Source organism: Melospiza georgiana, chromosome W (genome assembly GCF_028018845.1).
Source record: "Melospiza georgiana isolate bMelGeo1 chromosome W, bMelGeo1.pri, whole genome shotgun sequence".
Taxonomy (NCBI): Eukaryota; Metazoa; Chordata; class Aves; order Passeriformes; family Passerellidae; genus Melospiza; species Melospiza georgiana.
In genome coordinates this window covers 7043694-7054266 of record NC_080464.1, presented here as the reverse complement: position 1 = coordinate 7054266, position 10573 = coordinate 7043694, and positions in this window count along the sequence as shown.

The following is a 10573-nucleotide window of genomic DNA, read 5'->3' as shown; positions in this document are numbered from 1 at the left end:
TGTGGTGAAGGTGGTGAGAAGCACCTGGAATGGTCCTTCCCACTGTGGTTTCAAAGTCTTTTCTGTAAGAGACTTAACATATACATAATCCCCAGGCTGTATGTTATGTACTGGTCCATCTAGCTCCCTGCTCCGAGTTCCAGCCACATGCTTTTCAATATCTCTGAGCTGTTTACTTTATTGAAAGGTGATCCTCTAGGATATTGTTGCTGGAACTCTGAAATGTGGTATAATTTCTTGTAATAATACCCTGGTTACCTCTCAAGCCTTGACAGTTCTGGTGGGGAACGCTTCTGGCTACCCTAAAAATGTATCTGTAAATACTAATAAATATGGATACCCCCCCTTTCCTTGGGACTTCTGAAAAGTCAATTTGCCACTGCTGTCCAGGCCCATGACCCCTCCCAATATGACTAAGTTTTGGTCTGGGGGTATTTTTGGGGTTAGTCCGGTGGCAAAGATCACACTGTTGGGTCACTTGAGTAATAATGGCATATAAATTCCTGGCAATGATTCTTTCAGTCCAATAGGTGTTCAGGGCATCTCTTCCCCAGTGTGTTTTGTGGTGCTCCTCCCTTACTAGTGACCACAACAAATGGGAAGGGATTACCAGCTTCCCTTCAATGGTAGCCCACCCCTCTTGGTTGTATGTCCCTTTTTGATCTTTGATTAGTTTTCTGTCTTTCTTATTATATTCTGGCTTACCTTCAAGGGAAATATGTCCATCTGGAATAAGAGCTCCTTCAATAGTTACCTCACCTTTCACTGCTTCCTTTGCCTCTCTATCCACCAACTCATTTCCTTCCTCCAATTCTGAGCTCACTCTTTGGTGTGCCTTACTATGCATAATTGCCACCTTTTCAGGCAGCTGAACTGCTTCCAGCAGCCGAATTCTCTCTTGCTCATGTTTGATGTTCTTTCCTTGTGAGGTTAGCAATCCCCTCTCGCTCCAGATGGCTCCATGTGCGTGCACAACTCCAAATGCATACCTCCAGTCTCCATAGATGTTTATTCTCTTTCCTTTTGCCATTTCCAAGGCACTGGTCAGTGCAATTATCTCGGCCTTCTGCACAGAGGTGCCTTTTGGTAAAGGTCCAGATTCTATTACCTCTCTGCATGTAGTTCCTGCATATCCAGCATGTCGATTTCCACTGGCAACATGGCTACTTCTGTCAGTAAACCTGGTCTCTGCATTGTCCAAAGGAGTGTCCTTTAATTCTGGGAAGCTGGAGTAAGTAGCTTCAATGGTCTCCAGGCAATCGTGATGTACTGCTTCTCCTTGATTTCCATTGAGAAAGGAAGCTGGGTTGACAATATTTGTCACCACTATCTCTACATCATCTTGTTCTACCATGATGGCCGGATATTTCAGGAACCTCTGTGGTGAAAGCCAGTGGCTGCCCTTTACTACCTGTACTGTGGCTGACGAGCAGTCCATCATTATAAAGCCACAGCTGGCACCACCCTGCCATGCCTAAGAAGGTTCAGAGTTCCTTTATTGTCTGGGATTTTGGGGTTTGGCATATTGTTTCCTTGTGAGCCTGCCTGTCCTAGGGTGACATTATGATGCTTGTATCTCCATTCATGTGTTCTGTTTATGCTGGATATTATGTTCTGTGCCTTTAAGACTGGCCCTGAAGAGTGAAAGTTTTGTTTGGGTTTTCTTATCAGCCGCTCCCCCATGGCTGGCAGGACACAGAGATGGGGCAGTACATCGTGCTGCTTTTGCTTTTTTGCTTTTGCTTTTCGCTTTTTGCTCTCTTACTCTTGCTTCTGCTTTGCTTCTGCTTGCTCTTGCTTCTGCTCATTAGCTAGTTTAGCTAAACAGTCCAAATTTCTTCCTGGACTGTTTCTCCTTTCCTTTTTTGAACCAACTTGAACCTGCTCTGGACTGGGACCTGGGAACACCAAGAGTTTGCACCCTATGGCTGCAGCAGCTGCCCCAGCACCGAAGGGACTGAGAACAGAGCGACCACCCCCGAAAGAGACTTCCTGAATTTGTCATCTTTTTCAGAGCGGTGAAAGAGTGGTGTCATCCAGTATTGTACATTTTGTGTGCTGGGGGGTGCTGTGTCTGTTAAATAGAACCGCTTACACAGGAGGTGCCTTCTCTGCCCTCCCTGGTATGTTAGAGGCCCATTGTGGTAGTCAGGGAAAGGCGCTGCGGAAGTTATCGCGATGTCACGGAAAGGCAGGACCCTCTGTTTCCCGTAGAGAAGACCCTCTGTTACTCATAGATAAGAAATTAACATAGGAATGTGGCCCCACTAACAGTAAAGCCAGTAACTTTCCACTCCTTACCCAGTACTTTTCCATTCCCTACTAACCATAGATAAGAAGGACAAACCCCCTTTTGACGTAGAGACCCCTAAGACTATAAGACCCCATGAGAAGAAGTAATAAATGCCTTTTGACCGTCCACCACATTGGTGTCTGCATATGTCATTGGCCCGAACGGCCCTGGAGAGTGGGCCGTCGAGCTGTTCCTCAGAACCAGGTCACCTGCCTTGATCCAGAAGGCAACAGCCCATACTCTAGGAAACACCGGATCCATTATTTTCTTGTTAATTTCATCCTTATTTTCTTTTTCGGTTTCACTAATTGTTAAAATTAAATCTATTATGTCTACATATTGTTGATCCTTTACCGCCAAAATTATCTCCCCATCTTTAAATGTGATCTTTGCTTCCAGCTGCTCCAACAAATCCTTACCCAACAGGGCCTTTGGAGATTTGGGCATATACAAAAACCTATGAATATTTTGATGGTTTGCAAAGTATGCTTTTTCAGATTGGCCAGTTGCCCACTTACCATAACTTCATCATCTGTTATAGGCATTGAGGCTTTATTTAACAGTGAGTATGTTGCTCCCCTGTCTAGTAAAAACTCCATTTTCTTAGTTCCTATCTTTCTACTCCATCCCAACTCTTTGCCTTCATTCAAGTCTTGGGGTATAAAATAGGCTGAGCACACTCAACGTCAATTATTTCTGCTGGGTTTCTTAAATTACTTGAAACTCTCTTTTCTAATAATTCAAACACCCTGATACTTCTTTGCTTCTCACGACCAGTTGCTGCTAAAATCCTTATAGCTCTCTGAGTAGCATTTGTTTCCTTAGAATAACACAAATGCCAAAGTGCTTGTCCTGGTCTCCTCCACCTAAACTCTGGTTTACAAAATCTTAGTCTCTTCCAGTTCTCTTCCCACACAATCGAATTAAAACATTGTTTCCACTGACACTCACTTTGCTGCCTTGCAAAAGGCTGTGGCTGTTACAGCAAAAACTCTGATATGCCCCCAAACACAGACCCCCCTACCCCCCATATCTCAAATTCACAAGAGTCAGGGCTTAAGTTGCTGTGGGAGGGGAATTCCTGGAATTCCTTTTTTTCATTTTACCACAGTTAAACATAAATCACTATACTGTAGTTTTTGTGCAGAAAATGCTACACTTGTTCTAAACAAAATCCTAAAATCTACACAAACACAACCATACAATCCCAAGAATCTAATTACCACAATGCAGGGGAAGAACCACACAAACTCACTGGGAAAGGGGGTGTTATAAATTGAGCCGACAATATGCCAAGTAAAACAAATTGAGAATTTATTAATTACAGCAGGCAAAGCAATAAGCAAATCAGCGCTGGGTGACAGGGGAGTCTCCGCTGTCACACTCTTCTGATTTTCCGTGGAGTTCTTATACAGTCCTTCTTCTTGCTAGAGGCCACTCTATCGAACAATGAACCCGTTCCCCAAGTCGTTCCATCAACTGGGGACTTCTGCCACCGACCGACCATGCTGTTGGTCGATAGCTGCCTGCAGGCACAGGGACGAGGCTGTGCACTTAGATGTCTCTGAGCGATTTATTAGCCTATCTCTCTCTCCCCCAGGGCCCTCCTTTGATATACATACCATTTTATCCGCACACCAGCAGGTCCTTGTCTGTCCCCGCAGGAGGCAAGTCGAGACAAACGGAGCTGTCTGGGGAAAATCCCGGGCGTGCTTAGGAGTCTGCCCCCTCCTCTGCCCCTGGGAGGACAGAGACAGTCTCCTGGCTGGCCATGCCAAAATGATTTGCAGGTAGAAAAACTCCACAACTTTGTAAAAGTTGAAAAGCCGGTATGTTTATTACAGCGTTGGATGCATGTGGGGATCGTTTCACGTAAAGGATATGCATACCTCTGAGAACTCTCGATCCTTTTTTAACCCCCTTACTGGTACATATGCATAGAATTTCACAATAAGTTCATACATATTAATTTTATTGGCTTCCTGTTAGACTTGCAGCTAGTTTTTTTTTTATCAGAAAGTACAGAAAGAACTCCTTGGTCATCTTACCCTGTCTCCTGCAGCCTCAGCTTTGGTTTTCATCTGTTTCAAAGTTCAAGGGATGTCTCTTATCTCTCTCGCATTTTTCCTTCGGCTGAGGCGGTTTTTTTAAACAGCACATTTCACCTAAATCCAAAATGGATTACCACCCTGGTAAATTTCCACTCTGTTTCATTTACACAGGTAAACCTGGGAGGGTACCCACGGAGGGGATCACAGGTACAGCTGGGAGGGCACCCATGGAGGGTAGCACTGGTAAACCTGGGAGGGCACCCATAGAGGTGTGAGAGATGTAGTATGTGGTAGAGATAATTCATGTTGTTTATGTATAAAATATTGTAAAATCCAAGCTATGTCTTTTGACCACCCCAGCCGGGAGCAGAATCTTATTTTTATTCAATTAATTCCCAGAGGACGTTAAGATAATATCAAGTTTGTTAACGTATGAATGGAACCTTCCTGAGAGATGATCAACGACTTCCCTGGAATGTAGGAGTGATCTCGCACCTCGTAGACTGCATCTACTACACTTATCACCAGCACCACCCTGTTACATGTGAATGCAGACTTCTCTGATGTGTTCTGACAACATCTAGACACCTGGAACAAAACTTTTGTCTAACCCTGCACATGTATGGCCCCAGTTCTGCATGTGAAGAGACACAAAGGAACATTTGGTCATCTCTGCCTCAGGCAGAATAAACTGTATATAAGCTCGCTGCATGAAGCAGTCGGGGTGAACCAAAAGGGAGACTCTGACATTTTGGCAGTCAGATCCAGGTTTACCCAGCGCCAATCCCGGGGTTGACGCTGCCTTGGCTGTGGTGTTGTTTTTTTTTTCCCCGAAATTCTGTTTCACTGACAATCTAATAAATCATTGCTGAATTTTCATATAAATTTGGCTCCCGATTTGATAATTTATAACAAGAGACAACTGCTCACTTTGAAAATTTAAAGAGGTTTATTAAACCTTAACAAAAATACAACAAAGGACTACATAAAGAAAAAGCTGCAGCGCTGGGAACTGCCCTTCATGCATACCACGCAGCCATTTTTTCTTCAAGATGGATGCTCAGTCTTTTATACCCCTGGGGGTTGCATCAGCTACTCCCTGGCCCCTCCTAAAGTTGGTCAGTCAGCTCTTCTTTGCCATTTATTGGTGGAGATTGCTTTCTTGTAACTTGATTGGAGGTCAGGTGTTGCCATGCTGCACCCCCCCCAGCAACAAGCTTTTCCATTCCCAACTGCCCCAGGTAAGGGACACATGTGCACACCTTCTTTTTACCTGTTCTATACAACCCTGGCTGTCTGATGGCAACAATACAGGGTAGGGGAAAGGGAAATATGGGGAGAACAGAGGAGATCTAAACTACAATAACATAACTATAAATCACTTAAAGCTTTTCTAAACATTCACATAATAGTTATCTTTTAATTGTGAGAGTCAATCATCTCATTATCCATCTATAAGAGGGTAGCACAGGTAAACCTGGGAAGGCAGCCATGGAGGGTAGCACAGGTGAAACAGGTGCCCATGGAGGGTATGATTTACAGAAAGAAAAACTAACTACAAAACTTTGTAAAAGTTGTAAAGCCGGTATGTTTATTACAGCGATGGATGTGGGGATCATTGTCCCCTTAAAGGACATGCGCACCTTTAGGAACTCCCAATCCTTTTTTATCTTCATTACTAATCCATATGCATAGAATTTTACAATAGGGTCATACATATTCATTTTACTGATTTTGCATTACACTTGCAGCTAGTTACCCTTGCAGCTAGTTTTTTATCAGAGAGTACAGAAAGAACTCCTGGGTCACTCTGCTCTGTTTCTCGCAGATTCAGTCCCGGCCTCTGTCTGTTTCAAAGTTCAAGGGGCCCCCCCTCTTATCCCTATCCTTCAGCTGAAACACTTTCTTCAAGCATAGGGTTTTTTGCGAGAACAGGCAGTCAGACCAAACAGCTATGTTTGCAAGCTACAGACTTAATTCAAAGATGTACATTTTACTGAAATCCGAAATTAATTTCTGTAACTGCAGGCTGTGTTCACAGGGAATATGTTCTCCGGCCAGCTCACTCCCCAAGACCAATGGACAGTCACAAGAGAGGCCACCTCCAGATCTCTACGGAGACCTTCCCAGGTGGCAGTGCGTACAGGGGCTTGCAGCTCCCTGTAGCAGATGGTTGTGGCGTGGGTGACATAGCAGCAACCCAATATGAGGGACTGAGGTGAAGGAATCAAGAGGGATCACTTGTTTGAGTTCTAAGGAAGGTTTATTTCCCCAGAGGAGTCAGGGACAAGTGACAATAACTGAGGGCAAAAAACTGCTTTTAAGGAGGGGAGGGAATAAGGGGAGGATACAACCTTTTACTAATAGGAAGGCATTAGGGAAGGAGTGCAGGGTAAGGGCTATCCAATAGAAGCCAACAAGGGGAAGGACCAAACCTTGCAATCCAATCTTGTTTCGAGGAAGGGATGAAGGACAAGGAACACTTCAGAACAAAAGGCTGTGCTATCATTGATAGACAGGGGGATTGACATACACTTGGCGGGAAAATCTTGGGGTAAACAACTCAGGACTGAACCATCAAGGAAGCCAAATGGGGTACATGGAACGAACCATTACAAACTTATAACAAGGAATATTTAAAACCCACTACAGAAGAACAAACTGTAAAATAACAGAATACCACAGATTTCTACTCTGGAAAATTTCCACTATGTCTCAGGAAGCACAGGTAAACCTGGGAGGGCAGCCATGGAGGGTAGCACAGGTGAAACAGGCACCCATGGAAGGTTGCAAGGGTAAAACCAGGAAGGGGCCCCAGAAAAGGATGACGATACCATATGACCCCCAGAGAGTCCCTTGGGAAGAATGCTGAGGTCTTGGAACAGATTATACATTCACCCAGAGGTAACTATGGAGATCATGGTAAAATATTGTTATTTTCTGTGGCTAGAGTATAAGTTGCTGATGAGGTTTAATCGGCCACCTTATGGAACAGACAGAATTTGTTTGTGTCAGATTTTGTGGAGGTATTTAGAGGAGAACTGGAAAGGATGGATTGAAAGGGAATGTGGATTGATATGGATTAGACAAGCAACAGGAGAAATCTGTGTGTTAAGAAAAAAAGGGGAGGAAGAGGAAAATGGTGAGGATTGGGATGCAGGTTCCCTGTATCCTCACCTCCCAGAGCAAGGGGATCAGGGAAATGCTGTTCCTATGGCCCCACCTGAGAATAATGATGGTGTGGGTGGAGGGGAGCAGCATATCAGATCTCCCCCTAGAACTAGAAGAGGAACTCAATTTAGAACATCAAAAGTCCCCTGGACCCAAGAGACAGGGTTACACCAAATGCCACTCTGCCAAGTTCCTTTGAGGGGGTCAAGAAGGACGGTTTGGATTTGTAATTGTACCACTTACTACCCAGGATATAAGAGGGTTGAAAAAAATAATTACCCCCATATTTGGACGATCTCATAGGGGTGGGGGAAAAGATAGAGGAATATTTGGGAAATACGGATTATACATAGAAGGACTGGGATTTTCTGTTGGGGATTTTGTTTGGGTCAGTTTTGCAGAAAATATTAAGAGCTTATTCCACCCTCGGGAGTTAGGTTGTTGCAGTATGTGGATGATTTGCTTTTATCAGGGGAACAGGAAAAGGTGGTTGAGGAGGCTACTGTAAAGCTAGGGGAAAAAAAAAACCAACAAATATTTGGGATACATTCTGACTGGGGGGATGATGGTGTATTGATCCAGACAAGACAGAATACAAGGGATTTTACAAGTGCCGTTACCCTGGACAAGGAAAGGAGTTGCTGCGGTTTTTGGGGGTTGGTGGGGTGCTGCAGAGCATGGTTTGAGGATTTTTCTGTTGTGGGCGGACCTTTGTGTGACTTTTTAACCCAGGATAGTCCTGGTATTGTGGTGTGGACACCAGAAGAAGAGCAAAGCTTTGGAGAATTGGAGGACAGGTTGGTTGATGCCCCAGTCTTGGCTCTTCCAGACTCGGAGGGGGAATTTGAGCTATATGTGGATGTTAAACAGGATCATGCTAAAGGAATTTTGGTGCAAGAGCATGGGGGAACACCGAGGCCTGTTGCTTACTTCTAAGCTGTTAGAGCTGGTGGCCAGAGGCTGGCTCCATTGTCTGCAGAACTGTGCAGCCACAGCTCTGATGGTGGCTGAGGCCCGAGGGCTGACAAGGGAAGGGTATGTGATTGGTAAAGTTTCACATCAGATTAAAGCTTTGTTGGCTGAGAGAGCCTCTGAGTGGATGACTAGTGCTCAGTTGTTACAGTGTGAATCTTGTTTGATGGAAGAGGAGGATTTAGAATTTGGAAGTGGGGAGGGGTTTAACTCAGCCTCCTATTTGGGCGGCCCTGGGGAGTGGGGCCCAGAGGAGACCCATGGCTGTGTTCAGGTGATTGGCCTCTAGACCCTGGCTGGGGAGGATTTGCAGGATGCTCCCTGGCCTGAGGGAGAAAATATGTTTATTGATGGGTCTTCAAGGGTGATAGAAGGGAAACTATTTACAGGATACTCTATCATTAATGGAAGGCAATTAAAAGAAGAGGAGGGGGAGGGGGGGGAGGTTACCACCCACCTGGTCAGCTCAGACAGCAGAGCTGTATGCCCTTGTGAGAGCCTGTGAATTATACCAGGACAAGACAGTGAATGTTCTTACTGATTCTAAGTATGCATATGGGGTGATACATGCATTTGGGAAATTATGGGAAGAAAGAGGTTTTATTAACTTGCAGGGGAAAAAAAGTTAGTTTATGAGAACTTAATCTCTTGCCTATCAGAGGTGGTGAACTTACCAAAAAATTAAGAAGTTAGCAATTATACACATCAAGGGGCACCAGGCAAGGTACTCGGATGTTGTAGTGTGTTCTGTTAGTTTGTTTAATTGCTCCCCCATTTTCTGTAATGGTTCTGCCCTCCCAGTTTTTCCCGCCTTAGCTTTGTCAGTTATTATGTTCCCATGGCAACTCCCGCCATGGTATTGTCTGTCATTTGGTTACCTTGGTTACTCCCGCCACAGTTATGTCAATCCTCTCTGTTATATGATTTCCCCTCCCCTGTGTTTCCTTATATGTGAATTTGTTCTCCTCCCTGGGCCCTGTCAATCACTCCCCACTCCTCCTAGTTTGCCAGAATCTTCTGTACTTAGGGAGACTTGATTGGCTGTGGCTCCGGGGCCCCTCCTTTACATTGCTTCTATTGGGTTTTTCCTCATGTCAGTTATCCTAAGTTCACTCCCCTACCTTCCCCTATTGGTCCTTTGTAAACCCCTCCCTGAGATCCCTCCTCCCCTTTATAACCCTGTTACACCTTTTGTTCTGGGCACACGCTGGTAGACACATTAGATTCAACACCCGGGTGTCTGTCACTCCCTGGTTCTACAATAAATCTGACAAGTCTCCAGTGAGTGTCCGGACTCTTTACTCTCGTCGGCCAGCAGCGATTCCGTCCGCTGTGAGCACAGCCCGAAGCCTTCTGACACCGAGGGGTGCTCACACATTTGCAGCTGGGTGTTTGGCCGCCCTCCTGCTAGCCGGACACCTGACTTTAAGGCCACACCTCGCTGCACTCGGAGGAGATAATAGGAAACCGACTGGCTGATGAAGAAGCTCAGAAAGCTGCATTGTTGACAAAAATATCTAAGATCCTCCCTTTGCTCCCAGTAACCCCACTGCTGCCAGAGAAACTGTCTTTTCCACCAGAGGAACTTGAGATAGATAAAAAGAGTGGGGCAGAGGAAAGAGGGGATAATTGGTTTACAAGGGATGGTAAACAGTGGATACCAAAAGCTCTGGCCTTACAGATATTAAAATAACTCCATGAAGGGAGTCATTGGGGCTCCTGAGGACTGGCAGTAGCCTTCCTCAAAAGGTAGGCTTGTTAAAAATAGGTTAGAAACTGTTGCAAAATAGTTGATAGATTGTTAAGCATGTAGTATTAGTTTGATTTTTATATTGTAAAAGGGGTTAAAAGGGGAGTTATAAGAAATACGGTACTCAATGAAATAAACAAAGGGCCAGGAGACTTCTTCTCCTTTTTAATGCCTTTATTAAAAGTGATCAGCTCAGGATTGGGCAGCTCGACGGGTCTGCAGCATCCGTCGTCTCTCCTAATACACCTAAGTAAAGTGCACCACCCCCCACGCGAAACGAGCCAGCCTGGACAGAACTGTAATGGGCCAATCAAGTGCCTTAAAGCTTCATGCAAA